The sequence below is a fragment of the Capricornis sumatraensis genome, chromosome 10 (genome assembly GCF_032405125.1).
Source record: "Capricornis sumatraensis isolate serow.1 chromosome 10, serow.2, whole genome shotgun sequence".
NCBI classification, from domain to species: domain Eukaryota; kingdom Metazoa; phylum Chordata; class Mammalia; order Artiodactyla; family Bovidae; genus Capricornis; species Capricornis sumatraensis.
Genome location: NC_091078.1, coordinates 4,287,363 through 4,306,727, shown reverse-complemented (window position 1 = coordinate 4,306,727; position 19,365 = coordinate 4,287,363). Strand labels below are relative to the sequence as shown.

General features: G+C 37.6%; 1 pseudogene; it reads right to left on the bottom strand.

Annotated features, from left to right (window-relative positions):
- Nucleotides 1-19,365, bottom strand: part of LOC138087289 (uncharacterized) — a 48,380-nt pseudogene that overhangs the window by 1,077 nt on the left and 27,938 nt on the right.

Sequence of the window (19,365 nt, the reverse complement as noted above, 5' to 3'; positions counted from 1 at the left end):
CCCCCGAGTTTCGGGCCGAGTTTGGGGAGGCGGTGTGGGCGAAAGCCGCCACCAAGGACGATTCTTGAATCCTTAAATGGGAAAGGCGCTCACCTCCCTCGCCCGGGAGCGGCGAGGGTGATGGTCACGATTTGTCTGTTACGTTTCTAAAAGGAAAAAAGGAAAACGAATGTCTGTTTCATGGGGCGGTCGAGCCTGGAGGAACTGCCAACCCTCCTGCAAAACTTGCCCGCGGGAAGGTGCCAGGGTTCTCGGAGGTTCACCTGTTGTCCTGCGCTGCTTCCGCTGCCATGTCTGTTGTGATTCTGCACTTCAGCTTCTGAAAACTTTATGCTGGATTGACTGTAACCCTTTTTTTTCTCTTTCCAGACTCCTAGTGGAAAGGTTGGCAAGAAAAAACTTGCGTCAGGGAAGAAAAATAATGTGCTGTGTGTTAGGGTCTGACGTTTTGTGAGTTGTGCTTTTTCAGGCTTTTTAAAATTTGGTCAAAGTGCTGCTAGTTTTCTCTTTCAAACGGTTAGCAAACCGTTCTGAGGACATAGTACGAACTTGGCACGTTCACCTGTGTTACGTCATTTAATCCTTAGGATAATCCTGGTTATTGTATTCCTCGTTTTTTAGAAGAGGAAATCGAGACGCAGAGAGGTTGAATAACTTGATTAAGTGAGCTGAGATTTGAACCCAAGATTTTCTCTGTTACTCGGAATCTGTTAGAGTGAGGCACGCGAAGAGTTAAACAGCAACAATTACAAAAAGCCTTTCTCTGCAAACACTCTTAAGTTTAGGAGCGCTTTTCAGTCCACTCATACTTGAAATGGTCGCTATTTTGTTGCTTGAGTTGAAAACAGCTCCTTTATTGTATTTATTTCAAAAGAGCAGTTCAAGTCGGAATTAAAGTAGAATGTATGAATGCCTATCAATTTTCAGTTGTTGAAATAGTTTGTGAACTGGAATTTAAATATTTAAAATTAAAGCTAAACTAGGGCAGTTCTGAGCTAGAAATGGGATGAAGTTTTACAAAAGGCCAATTGAAATTTAGAATGCCCTTTTAATAGAACCTGTATGGCGCTTCTGTTTTGGGTCCCCCCCCCCGCCCCCCTGCGCATTCTCTGTAGAACTCATTTGAAACTTTCTACTCGCTTCACTTCACATCCTTTCTTGAGAACATTGAGGTTTCCAGTGGGAGCTCCTTCAGAATTTACTGGATTCTTTTTATCATCATCTTCTTTTCCTTCCATCTTAGTGGAAGAATATGTTTTGTCCTTCTTCCTAGTTAATACCTTATTTTAGTTTTTTCTTTTCTTTCCTACTTAATGGAGTTTGTTACTCTCTTAAAGTACTTGTTTACCCTTTAATTCACTACTCCCTCCACCTGTCTTGTGGCTGCTTTACCTTTTCAAATCATGTTAACAACAACAACAAAAATTGTCCGTATAGAAGTAATACATATTCGTTAAAAATAGAGCAAAACTGAAGTGAAATTAAAATTCATTCCATAAAATTAACTCGGGACATTACCAAGAGTAATTTACTTTTCCTGCCTTTACTTCCCGACCATCCATTCATTTCTTAACCCTTGTTATCTGAATTTCACCTTGCAAAGGTCACCTATAATCTAATAAACACTTTTGGGCCTCCTTTCTAAGTCAGCTTGAACTTTTTGTAGCTTTTAGCGTCAACCCATCATTCTTGGAATGCCTTTCCTTGTCTATCCTTCATCTGCCCATTTTATTCAACAAATACTATATTTTAACATGACACGGGAGACAGCAGAAGGCAAAGACACACAGGGTGCCTTTCCCTCATGGAGCTTAGAGTCTACTGAAGCAGACATGAATTCTGTAATTATATATAATTGTATAATTAAAGTGCAGAGTATTTATAAGAGCTTAAAATGAGGACCTGACCTAGTGATGGTTTATGTTGGAAGAATCTTAGAAGGCCTTCTTGAAATTGTTGCTTTGGAACCCTGTGAACAATTCTGAAGGACGAATATGAATTTCCCAGATGAGACTAGGGCTTCTCTGACGTTATACTGACTTTGTTATTCTTTGCCCCCTTTCCACTTTCTGGTCTTCCTTCTTCTGATTAATCTAAGTGTTCTCCAAGTTCCGCTTTTCAGATTATTTTTCATATTTCTCTGGTCTTTTGACATTATTGTTCCAGACCCTTCTGTCTGAATAATTCTCAAGTCTCTATTCTTTATTTCTTTTCTGCCCTTGAATCCTGGTTTTTCCAGTTGTTTTACGAATATCTCTACCTGATTATTCAGGCAGTGTTCTTAGCAGACTTGTTTCCTGGTGTTCCTTATTTCTGTCGATGTTATCCCAAATGCAGACCTTGCCCCATCCCATCCCGTGTTGTCTGTAGTCAGCTTCTGTTGGTTCTCCCTCCATGGTGTTGTCGCTTTTCTCTCTGTTCATGCCAGCTCTGGTTCAGTTCTTAATACACGTTGGTATCAAGGTGATAATAGATTTATAAAATGAGTTGGACCACTTTTGTCCTTTTTCTCTTTTCAGAAACAGTTTAGACTGAGATTATCTTTTATTTGAGAGTTTGGCAGAACTCACCTATAAGAGCATTCAAGCTTAGATTTTTTTTTTTTTTTTTCCTGGAGAGGAATTTGAGTACCATTTCAACTTATCACATAGCAGTTGATCTTTGTAGGTTTTCCATTTCTTGTGTGAATTTTAGTGTTTAATATTTTTCCAGAAATGTATTTATTAAGTTTTCAAATACAGTGTTGTTTGGTTTTCACAAAGTTCATTTTTCTTTAAATTGTTTAATTTGCTGTACTCATATACAATATTATGTCCTATGTATATCTTTGTATATTTCATGATTTTCCCTCTTCAGTCTTTTTTTCCCTGCTAACTGAAGCAGATTCTCATCCCACCTGGACTAATGTTATGACTTTATTGCCTTTTCTTCCTTATCCGGGTTATCTTAGGCATCACTGCCTAAATTAATCTTGAGTCCTTTTCATTTCCCCCACTCAGAAGTTTCCAGTGTCTTCTGTTAAATGAAATTGTTTTCTTGGGATTCGCCTCAGATTTGCCAGATTGTTATAAGGGAATGGCAACCAACTCCAGTACTCTTGCCTGGAAAATTCCATGGACTGAGGAGCCTGGTAGGCTATAGTCCACGGGGGTGCAAAGAGTCTGACGCAACTGAGCAACTTCACGTCACGTATCTTCCACTATTTTCGCTTCCTGCCCGTATTCTTTCCCTACTGCTTCTGCTGTTGCTTATAACTGTTCCATCTCCTTGTCATATGTACAAGTCCGGCCCATTTTTCAAGCCCCATTTCAGATTCCAACTCTCTGAAGCCTTCTCCATTTTCTTCTTCTGGATGGAACTCTTTGTGAAGGAAAGGGTTTTCTAAAGGTATGAAGTCTTTTAATCTAATATTTTCTTCTTGCATTTACTCACTTGTCTCTTTTTTTCTTGTAGTTTTATTGAGATATAATTGACATACAGCACTCTCTCAGTTTAGGGTGTACAGCATAACAATTTGACTTCCATACATCATGAAACGATTATCATTGTAAGTTTGGTGAACATCCATTGTCTCATATAGATTCAAAATTAAAGAACGGAAAAAAGTTTTATTCCTGTGATGAAAACTCTTCAGATTTACTCTTGTCAGCTTTCATATATAACATACAGCAGTGTTGATTATATTTATCAGGTTGTTGTACATTACATCCCTAGTACTTAGTTGTCTTATAACTGAAAGGTTGCGGCTTTTGCCACTCATTTGTCTTTTTAAATAAGCAACCTTATTGAAATATAATTTGTGTATAGTTATATATGTACCCATGTTAAGTTTATAATTTTGTGAGTCATTTGATCTTCTACAGCAATTTTTATACAGATACTAGCTCTGCTCCTAAGACTGTGGAATGGGTCTGTAACTGGCTTTGCAAAAGGCCCCTATCTGGCCCAGCAGCAGTTGGACATCAATTATAGTATTATTGATTGGACTTTTGGATCTTAGGAGCAGGGAGCCATGGAAAGAAAGGGAAATGAATTTCCTTTCAGGCTCAATTTTGATCTAGAAAGTGTTTCCATCTTCCCTCTTCTACTTTTTATTAGTGTGTATGCTTTTAGAATGCTGTTTTAAAACCTCAAGGTCATTATTGACCAGGTCAGTCCAGCTCTTTAACACAAGATTAAATGCTGAATTGTGTTGAATTGTGTCAACTATAAGATACACCCTCATTTTATAGACCACTTATAAAGAAAATATGCTTCTAATTGGTTTTAAGAAGCCATTGATTGCACCTTCATTTCAGAAATGCTAAGATATGGAAAATATATGTGCTTTAGAATTAATGAGTAGAGTTTCTCTCACATCAAAACTCCTATTCCTTTAGCGAATATGTTGGGAAGAAGAATTTAAACCACATTTATGTGGGAATGGTTTATAGCCCTACTGTTACTGTGAATAGAGAGGGTGCTTGCTAAACCTCTTTAGCAAGTAAAATGTTTCATGCAGTATAGAGAAATATTTATATGTTTGGATGGGATCTCTTCACAACTGGGTATGCCAGCCTGATCGCAAGGTACTTTGACTGCCCCCAGATTTTCGTCTTCATCTCTTTTGCTCATTTTCTGAACTCACAGGTTTCTAAAGCACTGATAATTTTCACAAAATGGCACAGATTATATAAGGGGAAATTGTGGTAGAGTTTTGATAGCCAGTTTTGCGGATTGTTTTAAAGACAATATCCAGTATTTATATGTCATCATTAACAATCATCATATACTTAGTTTTCTAAAAAGTAAATATAAAAATAATTGTAAATATTTGGATAATTTGCTAAATAATAGTTATGTTTGTCAGTTTTATAGCCAACATTAAAAAATTTTTATTGATGTATAGTTGCTTTACAATGTGTTAATTTCTGCTCTACAGCAGAGTGTAGATTTGGTTATACATATATGTATTCTTTCCCATGATGGTTTATCACAGGATACTAAATATAGGTCCCTGTGTTATACAGTAAGATCTATCCTATATATAATTGTTTGCATCTGCTAATCCCAAACTCCCAATCCTTCCCTCCCTCACACTCCTACTCCTTGGCAACAGCAAGGCTTTTCTCTATGTCTGTGAATCTGTTTCTGTTTTATAGGTAAATTCATTTGTGTCACACTGTAGATTCCACAAGTAAGTGGTATCATATGATGTCTGTCTGTATCTGGGTTCCTTTGCTTGGTATGACGCCCTCCAGGTCCGTCCGTGTTGCTGCAGGCGGCGTCGTTTCGCTCCTTCTCGGGGCTGAGCAGTGTTCTGTTGCATATGGGCACTGCATCTGTCCTTTCGTCTGTGCATGGATCTTTAGTTGTTTCCGTGTCTTAACTGCTGGGAATAGTGCTGTACAGCCAATACTTTAAAAGGCTGTGAGTTCTAAAAATTGAAAAGAAAGAAACAGAAGGATGTTTTCAGAGACCTCCAGTAATGTGTTTTGAAGAAAGCACTGGAGTATCGTCTTAAGGAGATCATATGATTAGTGGAATCCATCTTTTGGTGGACTCAGTGAGTCCCTAAACCAGGTTCATAAGGGCAGTTAAATGTGGAACTAATGAATTACTGAATAGATAAGGAAAGACACTAAATAGATAAAGAAAGATATTCTAGTGTATTTTTTATTGAAAACGAGTGGACACTTATATTACCATATGTAAAATAGATAGCCAGTGGGAATTTGCTGTATGACACGAGGAACTCAGGACACCAGGGCTCTGTAAGAACCTAGAGGGGTGGGATGTAGAGGGAAGTGGGAGGGAGGTTAAGGAGGGAGGGGCCATATGTATACTTATGGCCAGTTTATGTTGATGTTTGGCAGAAACCAACATAGTTCTGTAAAGCAGTTCTCTTTCAGTTAAACAAATTTAAAATTAAAAAAATAACTGGTGGGTTTGAGCTATCCTGCCTGATATTATGCATGTTGTTACTGTTCTGTTATATTTGTGATGAACTTTGTTTTCTTACTGTAAACACTTTTCACACCACTAATAACATCTGAAGCTATAGGGCTTGGCTGTTGCTCTGCCTGTATATAATTGGCGGTTCCTTGAAGGGCTTTCTTGGTGGCTCAGATGGTAAAGCAAGGCAGGAGATCCGGGTTCAGTCCCTGGGTTGATCCCCTGGAGAAGGGAGTGGCTTCCCACTCCATTATTCTTGTCTGGAGAATTCTTTGGACAGAGGAGCCTGGCAAGCTATAGCCCATGGGGTCGGACATGACTGAGCCCCTAACACATTCGCTTCACTTACGAAGAGTAAGGGTATGTCAAGTGGGATAAAATAGCCAAATTTACAGTTTGGGAGATAAGTGACATAGTGGATAATCAGTTTGGAGAAAAGAAGACCAAAGACACTGAAACTTGTAGGGAAGCTGTTCCGTCCTTGCTCACACTTAGGATGGTGGCAGGTAATTAGGGTGTAGAATGGATAGGACTTGATAATTAGCTGTGGAGGAGAGGAGGAGTGGGGTTGTCAAGAATAACGTTCCAGGTTTCTAGATTGGAAACTTGGCAAGGTAGATGTGTGTTGTTAACTGAGATGAAAAAAGTAAGGGGAGAGCTGGTTTCTGGAGGAAAATAATTTAGTTTTGATCCTCTGAAACACCAGGTAGAATCTTACTTGCAAGTTGCATTTATAGCTCTGGAGTTGGACAGAGGTTTGAGCTGGAGATAGGTAGACATTTGGAATTGAATACCGTATAAATTGTATATTCCAGCAATGGGAACTAGGTGGCTCTCTGAAGTGACTTTTGTTTGCAAGTGGCAAAACTAACTCAGATTAGCCTAAAGGGGGGAAAGCTACCCCCAACCACCTCCCAAACCCATTTTTGGGAAAAGACTAGGAATAAATATGACTGGATCTAAGTGTTCAGATGATGTAATTGGGAATTTGTCTTTTCTGCTTACCACTTTTTTTGCCTTGTTTTCAGCAGGTAGTTTGATCTGGCAGGGAGGACCACTGGTAGCTCCAGGGTTGTATGGTCCTTATTGCTGTAGGTTCAAGAGAGGGAAAAAAACGCTTCTTGCTCAGGTGCATGTATTTGTCTCATGGAGAGATTGCTTTTGAGTCTACATGGGATGTGGGGTACCATCACTGCCAGAGTTGGCTTATATGCCCACTGAAGCAGTCAGGGACTGATCGCCTTTTTGAAGCCGTGTGAAATGGGCAAGTGGTTGTTTCCTCAAAGAAAGGTGGCTCTGAGTAGGTTGTTGTTGAGTCACTAAGTTGTGTCTGACTCTGCGACCGACTGGACTGCAGCACTCCAGGCTTCCCTGACCTTCAATATCTCTGGAAGTTTGCTTAGACTCATGTCCGTTGACTTGGTGATGCTATCTGGGTAGGTAAACAAAGGTATTGGAGCTTCATGGCAATAGAAGGAGAAAAAAGTGGAAGTAGTGACAGACTTTATTGTCTTGGGAGCCAAAATCACTGCAGATGGTGACTGGAGTCTTGAAATTAAACAACGCTTGCTCCTTGGAAGGAAGGCTGCTACACACCTGGACGGCATATTGAAAAGCAGAGACATCACTTTGGTGAAAAGATCTCTATAGTCAAACCTATGGTTTTTTCAGTAGTTGTGTGCAGATGGGAGAGTTGGATCATGAAGAAGGCTGAGCACCCAAGAACTGATGCTTTCAAATTGTGGAGCTGGAGAAGACTCTTGAGAGTCCCTTGGACTGCGTGGAGATCAAACCAGTCAATCCTGAAGGAAATCAACCCTGAATATTCATTGGAAGGGCTGATGCTGAAGCTGAAGCTCCAGTACCTTTGGCCACCTGATGGGAAGAGCCACTGGAAAAGACTCTGTTGCTGGGAAAGGTTAAAGACAAAAGGAGAAGAGGGTGGCAGAGGATGAGATGGTTAGATAGCATTACTAACTCAATGGACATGAATTTGAGCAAACTCCGGGAGATGGTTAGGACAGAGCAGCCTGGCCTGCTGCAGTCCATGGTGTCTTGAAGAGTCAGACATGACTTAGCAACTGAGTCAACAACAGTATATGATTGTTGTTATATACAACAGCAACAACAATATATAATTTCATGGTTATTTAACAGACCTCATTTCAGGAACTCCCGGTATATAACAGCAGAGAGCCTAGAACAGCCCTGAGAAATAGCAATTTAAGACCTAGATAGAGAAGATAGACATTACATAACTTCACAGATGATTATCTAATTATAGTTACATTAAGATCTACAAAACAGAAGTACAGGTGGCTTACAAGAATGGTAAGGGAGGTTGGTCTTTTCAGGGTGCAGGTGCTTTGGAAGGCTTTCCTGAGACAGTGTCCTGTACAGTGAGACCTTGGACTGGAAAGGAGAGGAGAGTGTTCCTAGAAGTATCAAGATTTAGTAGTTTTTAAAGCAAACAGTTTTTGCTTTTTTAAAAATTATGAAAGTAGTATACCTGTTGTGGATAATTTGGGAAATTTGAAAAATTTTAAAGAAGCTGCAAAACACTCGAGCTTTGGCTTTTAATTTTTGTAAACTGACATCTATATAGTACTGGTATTACCACTAAGCTAACTGTGCAGTCTTGGATGCTGTATTAACTCTATATGGATCTTTGTTTCCTTGTCTTAAAAAGTGAAAGGGGTTGATAAGCTTTAATGTTGCTTTCTGCTTAAAAGAATAAAGTTACATGCCTTCAATGCGGAGTGGTTAGTTACTGAAATTGCGTTGGGTCCTGATGACATCCCTGGATTTCTGATTCTTAGCTGAGAAGTCACTTGTCTGCCCTGGCGGTCATTTCAGGTAGTGAAGGAGGTGGCATGTGACCAGTGGCACTCTTCCATGCCTGCTTTCCTGTCTCTTCTGAGCTTTTTTTTTTTCCTTTAGACAGATAATTTGCCTAAACTGTCTGAAACGTTACAGGCTCCCAATATTGAAGTTAGATCTGGGGGAGACTTGTGTGGCTGTCATGCTGTTGTGTGTGTATTGAAATTTGTAGGTAGCTTTCTTACTTGAAATTAAAATTTTATAATGTATTTCAGGAATGTAAAATCTTGAATGTCTTAAATTTGTATTTAAGAATATTTAGATTTCTAGCCGAAAGGCGGTCCTGTTGGGAAATACTAAAGTTAAGGCTATTAACTTTTGGTGAGATTCTTGAACTTACTTATTTTTCAAAAAATCATTTAAAAATGTCATGGAATAGAAATATTTGAACAGTATTCAAAAGTGTCTATATATCAGGTCAACAAAATACTATCAATGACAGATAACTTTTATTGTATCAATTTCAGTAATCTTTCATGCAATAAAAAATGTTGAGAAAAAGGCTTGCTTGCTGTATTTATATGTGTATATCTTGAGTAAAGAAAAAAGTTAATCTTTCTGAGATAGTGCTTTAGTGATCATCTTTACTTGCTAAATATTTTTTTCTGGTTTCTTATTTGCTTACAATATAAAATTCACAGTGTCCCATACTGGCCTTCTTCTCTGGCCCCTTCTGCCTTTTCTGCCTAATTCACTTCCCACTGCTCTTTTATTAGCCTCTGTCACCTTTTATCCAATTCTGGATGTGAGTTCGGAATCGTTAGATCTGTAGTGTCCTCTGTGGTACCACGTGTGGTTGTTGACTGTTCAAAATGCGGCTAGTCTGGAGTGTGCACCAGGTTTTGAAGATGGTGCGATAAAAAGAAGGTAAAATATCTTGTATTTTACAAGACATTTTGATTGCATATAAATTTTGATTATATATTGTTAATACTGTTTGAATATGTTGGGTTAAGTAAATATATTATTTTTGATTCTTTCTGCTTTTTTAATGTGGCTGTTAAAACTTATTAAGTATGCATTATATTGTAGGGTGCTGCCTTTTCTCCCCCCATTCTTTGCTTATCATAGTTCTTCAAAATCTAGCGAGAATCCTGTCTCTTCTGTGAAGCTGTCCTCAGTGGTCCAAGGCTAAAAGTTGGCTCTTCTGTGCTTGTTTGGAGGCAGTTGGTGTTTCTGGTGCATCATTAACTGTCAAATTTCTTCACTGTAAGCCTTCTCAGTTTTTAATCAGGGGAAGCTCAGTGTCGTTTCCCTGCCTGGCACCACAGACCTCCACTTTTGTTTCTTCTGTTTAAAAAAGTTACACATATTTGTGTTGACACATCAAGCAGTAACAGCCCAGAAGTAGAAAGTCAATGTCTTCTGCAATCTTGCCCTGTCCTCCAGAGATTACTGCTATTTAAAGTAATATAAAGATAATTTTTCTTTTCCAGTCTTCATTTCTTCCTCTTAACCCCTTTCCCTGTTTCCAAAAAATGAGGTCATACTATGCATCATTTTCTTTAACTTTGTTTTCACTGAATATGTGGCAGTCTTATGTCAGTAAATATAAATTTGGTCATTCTTTTTAGTAGCCGAGTAGTATTCCCTTTTACAAATATACCTTAATTTAAGGCACTAATCAGCTGCTGATGAATATTTAATTGCTTCCAATTTTTTGGCATTACAAACAATGCTGTGGTGCTTGTACATATCCTATGAGAGTATTTTTATTTTATAGGATGAATTCTTAGAAGTGCATTTACTGTAAGAGAAGCCATACAGATCTGATATAGTGCCAGAGTGCTCTGCGAAATCTTCGTAACAGCTCACTCTCCAACCAAGTGTTTGCATATGTTCTCCCTTCCCCACTCTAAGACAGTAACATCAGTCAGTTTTTATTTTTGCCAGTCTGCCAGCTGTACAAACAGCATTATAGGTTTAATCTATGCTTCTTTGATTATGAATAAGATTGAGCAGTTTTACATGCTTTTTTGGTACTTTGCATTTCTCTTTCTTTCATTTTTCTAATCTAGTTTTTTCTTACTCATTTGTAGAAACTCTTGTATGGCATCAGCTCTTTCTTTGGCACATTGCATTTGCTTTTTTATTTTTTATTTATTTATTTTTTTACTTTTGTTTGTGATGTATAAAAACTCATTTCCTTTTTTTAAAATTTTTTATTTTTTAAAAAATTTTTATTTTTACTTTATTTTGCTTTACCATACTGTATTGGTAACTCATTTGCTTTTGTAAAAGTATTAAAAAACAAGAGAATAAAAAGTTTCAGTTGTCTTATGCTCTGTATATTTTATAAGCTCCTTGATTGAATTTTGTCCTAAAAAGTTTTGTTTCGCCAACAGTACTAGTTCAGTGCTTTGTACAGAGTAAGCGTCCAGGTATTTGTGTGTGTTGATGGTGAAGCGGGTCCAGACTATGCCACTGTAGCATAACAATTATTTTGAGCTGAAGGCATTTGATAATAGGCTTTTTTTTTTGTTTTTTGTTTTTCCCTGAAGCAGAGGCTCTCAGAAGTCAGTTGGTATTAATTTCTTTCCTCGAGTTTCAAAACCAGGGAAGATTGACTCTTTTCATTAGGAAAAGAAGAAAAGCGGATATCACACCTGAACTGTCATTGTCACAAAAAGATCACTTCTTCCATGTATTCCCCTAAAGGTGAATCTTGAATCTTTTCAGTCATTTGTTTTCTTATAAATACCCTTCTTCTCCCCCCCACCTTTTTTTATTTTTGCTGGAGTACCAGCAAAAGTAGAGCAGAACATCTCATTACCTAGATGAGTAGTCATTAAGCACCTGATTGGTTTATCCATGCCTATTTGAAAAAGGGCTAAGGAAAACTGGAGAGAAAGCTCATTGTGGACAGAGTTGATGACAGTGGAATAGCCTGTGTCTGTTTTGAATTTCTCTGAGTTCAAGTGGTACTGCAGAAATGTAACCAGGCTGCAGTCATTTTGACAGGGCTTGGGCTGCTGGAGAGGGGAGAGTCGAAGCAGATCTTTAGCTAGGAAAATGTGCAGTGGCTAAGAGCTTCTCACCCCTTGGTTATCAGAAAGTTCCAGCTTGTCCCCAGAAGAAAGGTTGCCATTTGACTACCTGTGATACAGACAGTATAGTTCCTATTAGCCAGGAAAGTGGCAGCGACCACAGAAGACTACTGAGAGCGCAGACACTGAGCTGTTTTGTTCTCTCCCTAGGCCCCATCCCACAAATAGACCGGACCACACCCCTTCCTCTGTTAACTCTCGTGGACCATAGGTGAAGCCTGAATTTGGAGATGAAGGAGGTGATTGAAAGACTGAGGATTAAAGACTTAAATATCAGTAAATGGGACTGGACTTTTTAATAACTGAAAGCTACTGAAAAACAGAAGGAATTGTTGCAGACGCCATCAAGGACTAGGAAAAGGAAACTGGGCAAATCATAGTTTGGAGTAGAAACTGGAGAAAAATAAAACCTTTTCTCATGTTTTTACCAATTTCAGACCCTTTATTAAAGTTACACACGTATCAGGTTAAGTTCCTACTAAAGCGCCTCGTGACACCAGGATTCATTCTTCTCTCTCCATAAAAGCTGTTAGGGTACACACACGATTGTTTGATTTTCCTAACATTTCTGTTTTCAAGTATATTCCAGTTCTGCTCAGTATAATGCAGTATTAAGGATGCTTTATACAACTTTCAGATTTATAAACTGAATATGGTAATCTTTTAAGTTGGAACGTTAATTAAACTGTCTTATTCCTTAGTTGTTATGGAGTTGGAGTTTATTGAACCTTGGAAATGTTGTTGTTCATTTGCTCAGTTGTGTCCAACTCTTTGTGACCCCATGGACAGCAGGACACCATACTTCGCTCTTTCACTATCACTCAGACTCACGTCCATTGAGTCGATGATGCCATTAAAATAAAAATGACTTGATAAAAAGCATCAGCTTAATATATTTTACTTAGTGTATGATATTTTCAGTTTATAAAGTTTTAAATTAATTTTTACTCATTTTTCAGCATGTACAAGGTAAATGGGTTTCAGTTTCAGTAATGTAGAACAATAGAATAAATACAAGATCAAGATGGATTAAATAATACCTAATATTAGTGTGTACTTGACCGTATTTCAAGTACTTAGTACATGTTAAGCCGTTTATCCTTATAAGTATTATATGATATAGATATTGTTATCTATTCCTTTTTACGCATGAGAAAAATGAGGCACAGAATTTAAATAACTTGTCGAGGTTTGAACAGCTAAATAAGTGGCAGAGCCGGGATTCAAACCCAAGTCGTCTGACTTAGAATCCGTGTTCCTGACCACAAAGTTATATTTGTTCTCAAATGGAGTAGGATAATTTTAATATGAAGACCTGAACCACACATAGTCAAGTACGTGTTTTACTTTATTTTTGCCCATTTGTATTCTGTGTTCTCCACAAGGAGAAGATCAGTTTGCCTGAGTTTGCTGTAGTGGTGCTTGAGGTACCTGTTAAAACATGTTCTCCACTCAAGGCCTAAATGTATTTATATTTGATGGGTTAAATTTGATTGACTTTTAACAATTAATCCCGCTTCTGTCTTTAATATTTAAGATTTGTTTGAAACTTCTCGTGGGTAACTTTTTGATTGGCATTCTTTGCTGGGCCTAATGTTTCCTTTGCATTGTAGAGAAAAGGATAGGAAAAGGTCAGTGGATTACAGCTGTTTTCTAAACATCCAGAACCCTTTTCATAAACATTTTTTAAAATTAGCGCTCTATTGTATATCTCATTTCTGAGACATAGGTCTGTTGATGAGGATCAAACAGACAAGCTTTTTTCACAGCTTTATCACGGCTTTTACTCTAAAGTAGTTGAAATTGGGTAGATATTTGTAAACCATAATTGTTATTTGTATTGTTTCTTAGAATACACTTAAAATCTGTCTTGTGAGAGAACAGGAAGAAAAAAGGTTTAAAAATACTGCCACATCAGTTGAAAATGAAAGTGAAGAGGCTCATCTAGGGGGAAGATTGTGGAGTCAAATAGGTTGAGAAATGAAACCTGATTTTTAGCTATTGGTGTTGCTGAGACTGTCCTCTGGAATATTATTAAATTGTTTATGCTGCTCCATAAAATTTTTTTGTGTAAGTGGTTATATGTAGACATTTTTGAATCTTCTTCCTTGCAGGTTTTTCTTTAAAACAAATAGAAGGCTTTTTTGCCTCCAGTTACAGAAGTAGTGCTTACTGAACAAATGTAAAACACAGAGAAGCCTCGAGAGAAAAGTAAAAATCTGTTGTATTCGTACTACTCAAAGGTGACATCTGCAAACATTTTGGTATACATAGTGTAAGTTTTTTTTAAAAGATCTTACTGCTTAATGTTTCTGCCATAACTTAAGAATTTGATGAAATTAGGTGAGTAAAGCTGAAATTCTGTTCATACATTAAGCTTGTATGTCTGAACCTGAAGTACAAGAAACTTAGAATTTAGGGGATAGAGAGGGAAGTTACCGAAATAGAAATACAAAGTTTTGGAAATTCGGCTGTCTCACTCTAGTTATCTGCTCATCTTTTTTGTTGTCTATGCTCCTCTTTTCAGCTGTGCAAGTTTTAAAAGACTAAGACATTTCAAATTTGAAGTGTTTTTCTGTAGTAATCGACTAAAATAGAGTAAGATGTGGGGAGGTAGAACCTAAACTGAGGGAGGTCAAAAACCATATGGAAATAGAAAATCCAAAACCTCTTGCAGAATGAAGCTAGGAAGAATGGAATCTAAACACTGAAATTATACATCTGCGAGGCAGCTGTGCGTTCTTTGTTCATAGGTTCTGCTGCAGAAATAGCAAAAGAAACTTTGAAAGGGAAATGTATCCTAAATAGACTAAGCTAACTATGATATGGACATTTTTAATGTTACAATGTGTATTAAGTCATCTTTAAATGAATTGTTCCCTTAAGTAGTAATAAAAATACTTTTCCAAAAATAGCAGATCACTTTGAGGGGTTAAATTTGAGTTTCCTATTTATATCGTCAGCACTGAATCAGCATTTTATTAAATTACAGATCAAGGGATTTTCAGTGACACTAAAAGAATGTGATACTGTTGTGAATTTGTTGGTTGCTTTCGTTTTTGTTAGTATTCAGGGATGTGTGGTAGTTTAATGTTCTGCCCTTCAAAAATCAACTCTTACGAACTTGTTTAGACAAAACATTTAATTTTTAAAATCATCGGGCAATTAAAAACAGTTGAAATTTGAAAAGGGAAGATGTAAAAATGCTTTTATTTAGTTTTGAAATGTTTATAATTACTAACATCTGAATGGCTTTATAGTTTACAAAGCACTTTTTAGCGTCCAGTTAATCTCTGATGAATTTGTCTTGCTGACATTTTTATCTCTTGAAAATTAAGACAGAGCACTCAAGTTGGTGGTTATAGAATGCTCTTTAGTTTTTACTTTCTATAAGAGTGATGTGTAGTCAAGGATTTAGAAATCACGGAAGAGTGGAACAAGAAGGAATCAATCTCCAACGTCTCATAATAGCCATTGTTGACATTTGGTATAATTCTCAGTCTTGTTTTTCTGTTCATATTTTTTGCATAGTTTGCCCTGATACTGGAGGATGTAATGCTTGTATCCTTTAAACATTTATTTGTATGTTAATTATTTCTAATAAAAACATAGTTCTTAACCATTTGAGGGGGGGTTATTGTTTCAATGGAATTTTTTTCTACTTGAGGGAAAACATTTTATACTAGGATCATGTGTTATATAGTATTAAGAGCATAGACTCTGCTTGGGTTTAAATCCCAGCTCTGCTGCTTCTTAGCTGGGCTATCAGCAATTTTGGTAAACTAACATCTCTGTGTCTGTTTCCTCATCTGTAAAGTGGGAATAATGGCTTCTGCTTCCTGGAGTGGTTGTAAATTTATTTATATATATATATATATATATATATATATATATATATATATATTTGCTTTCATGGAGCATATATATATATGTATGTATTTTATATTTTAGAACTAGTATCTGACCCACTATAAGCACTGTATAAGTTAACTAAAATTTTAGATTAAGGACCATAACCACACTGACTGCTGATCAAACTAGTAAACAAAAAATTAGTAAAGATACAGAAAGTCAGATATTGCAACAAAATACATAACCTAATTAATAGAGAACATCACACCCAATAAGGATAGAGTGTGACCCACTGTGTCATTAAAGCAAGCCTCAAAAAATATCAAAGGATTGAAATCATTCACAGTGTCCTCTGATGATAGTGGAATTAAATTAGAAACCAGTAACAAAAAATAATGAGAAAATATTTGAAATTAGACTGTATTTTTAAATAACCACACATGGGTCAAATAAAAAATTACAAAAGAATTCAAAATTATTTTGGATTCAAAAATAATTAAAATGTCATTTCAAATTTGGGGATACAGTTAATTCTGTACTTGGAGGAAATGTTATAGCTTTAGAAATATATATTATAAAAGTAGAAAGGCTGCAAATAAACAACTTAAGGGTCCGTCTCAAGAAATTAAAATGAGATTTCCTGTCTCAGGTTTTCTTGGGTGGGGTTGTGGGGAGGAATTTTAGTTTACGTTTTTATCCCTTTATAGGAGGAAAGGTATGATTGACCACAATAGTTGTACTTTTTAAACTAGTACATTTGAACTCTCCCTGCTCAGACAGTAAAGTGTCTGCCTACAATGCCAGAGACCTGGGTTCGATCTCTGGGTCATGAAGATCCCCTGGAGAAGGAAATGGCAACCCACTCCAGTACTCATGCCTGGAAAATTCCATGGACAGAGGAGCCTTGTCGGCTACGGTCCACGGGGTCGCAAAGAGACACGACTGAGCGACTTCACTTCCCTTCCCTCCCAAAGCTTGAGTCCTAATTTACTTGATTTCTAGGAGGCTTCAGGTGAGGTGAAGTCGCTCAGTCGTGTCTGACTCTTTGCGACCCCATGGACTTCTCTGTCCGTGGGATTCTCCAGGCAAGAATACTGGAGCGGACTGCCTTTTCCTTCTCCAGAGGAGGCTTCAGTACCCTTTATGAAAACCTCTCATTTTCTTGGCCCTTCCATAGAGCCTTTAACTTTTCTGAGGAGAAAGAAAGTCTCTTTGAGGAAGCATAGACAATTCTGAGATGATCAGCTTAGTATTGGTAATTATTTCTAAGTCTTTAAGACTTGTAAAGTATAAATCAACCTGAAAAGTACATAATGCGCGACTGTCACAGACTAAAGACTCTCCAGACTTGGTTACACCGTAGTGAATGAAGATAGCCCTGAGTTCTGTTTTCATGGAGCTTATGCTTTAATGGGGGAGACTAGCATTAAAAAAAAAAATGCAAACCCACCCAGTTTTGCCATGACAGTGTGGTATTGGTGCTAGGAAAGGAAAGTTTAGAGTCCTAGTAGAATGGCTAGTAGAGGACCTAAGCTTATGTAGGTTGAGAATGTGGTAAGATATGTAAAAATTAGAATAAAAAAATTAGAATAAAGTAGGGAAATAGAATGGAAAATCATAGGAAGTATATTTTTTAATGGGGAAATAAATTTTAAAATGTGTTATCTTAGCTGACTGATCCAGAGGCTTGAGTGGTTATCCTTAGTTTGGTATATAGCATTGGATAGAAGGCAATGGCACCCCACTCCAGTGTTCTTGTCTGGGAAATCCCATGGGCGGAGGAGCCTGGTAGGCTGTAGTCCATGGGTCGCGAAGAGTCGGACACGACCGAGCGACTTCACTTTCACTTTTCACTTTCATGCATTGGAGAAGGAAATGGCAACCCACTCCAGTGTTGTTGCCTGGAGAGTCCCAGGGACGGGGGAGCCTGGTGGGCTGCTGTCTCTGGGGTCGCACAGAGTCGGACACGACTGAAGCGACTTAGCAGCAGCAGCAGCCTCATTCAAGACATGCTTTTTAGTTCTCTGTTCTCTGGAATAGAAGTGGTCAGGACTAGACCAGATAATTGCTAAGTTTCTAGTACTTAAGTGCTCATTCTGTTGAAACCGTTATTAGCTCTTTAAAGAGTATTTTTCTCTAATTGTGGAAACAATATATGCCATGTTTAGAAAAAATTTGGAGACTGTAGAGAAGAAAGACTCTCTTCTTCAAATTTCATTTGTACTAGAGATGTCAATTTTATTATAAATAGAGTATAGATCAGAGAACTTGACCTTCCTGCAGCTATGGGAGGTAGTGATCAAGAGGACACTATTAATCAGAATAGGCTAAATTATGCCTCAGTAATGAAAAAAATTCTCCGATTTTAGTGGCTTGACAGAGTGAAGTTTGTTTCTCATCCCACAGTCAAGTTAGGTCAAGTATAAGCAGTTGAGAGAAACCTGTCAGAGGCTCTACCGTCTGTAGCTGTTTCTCTATAACCAAGTGGCTTTCTTGGTTGCTATGGAAGGGAAGAGAACTTTGGAGGATCTTGTAACCGGCAATTATGTAGCTTCAGTAGTAGGAGCTAGTCATTTGGCCTTACCTAACTGCAAGGGAGTAAAGAAGTACAGTTCTTCCATGTCCCTGGAGTAGAGGAGACCTGGCTGTGGGTGAGCTTTAAAAACCTTAAAAACGATCTTGGTTTTCCTGGCCATAGTTCAGTAATTGAGGATGGACCTCTAATTCAAGTGGGGCTGGTTGGATTGTTTTGCCTAGGAATTTGCTTTTGGGCCACTGGCGACTGGAATGCTTAGGCCAATAGACACAGAAGCTTTGCTCCCAGTCAGGGTGGTGGGATTCAAATGATTAAGTATTAAGAAATTTATCCATAGAAGAATGAATCAGATGTGTTGAAGAAATAAAGTATAGTTTTGGAGAGGAAAAAATAGCTGTTGGTGTTCAGTGGCTTTCCATTTCTCAGTCTACTTCTTGAGAGTATATATGCTTTCCCAATACATGGAATAGTCCCTCAAAGTCGACTTGTTTTGTGCCACAAAGAAAATCAGTAGATTTTCAGAAAGCAAAGAGCGTTAAACAGGTTGTGTTTTCTGATCACAGTGCCATAGAACGACTGGCAATAGGCTGCCTGACCTCCCTCCAGAATAAAAGCAGAGCAAACAGAGACATGAATCGGAAACAAAAACGCCTGCGTTTGTGTGTGTGTGTGTTTGGGAGGAAGAGACGTAGCTTTTAAATAGCTTAAAGAGACAGTCATAGCTGAACTCACACAATTCAGAAGTAAATTACAGTGAGAGCACCATGTAATATCAGTAAAGGCGATGTGAAATTTTATGGGAAATTCATAAAAATTAAAAATCAGTAAATAAGAAAGATTAAAACTGAGTGAACAAAGTATTCAGTTCACCTGATTTAAAACAACAAAATAAAGTCAAAGGAAATAGAATGAAGGAATAATAAATATAAAGTTATAAGTTAATGGAAACCAAAACAGCTGGCGTAAAATAAAAAATTAGCAGACTCTGGGCAAGTCTGATTAAGAAAACGAACTAGAAGCAAACGTTAAAACAAAGCTATAAACTACTCTATAAATACCAAGATAAAAGTCTTGTGATAGAATAGTATGTGCAACTTTATGCCACATTTCCTAGAA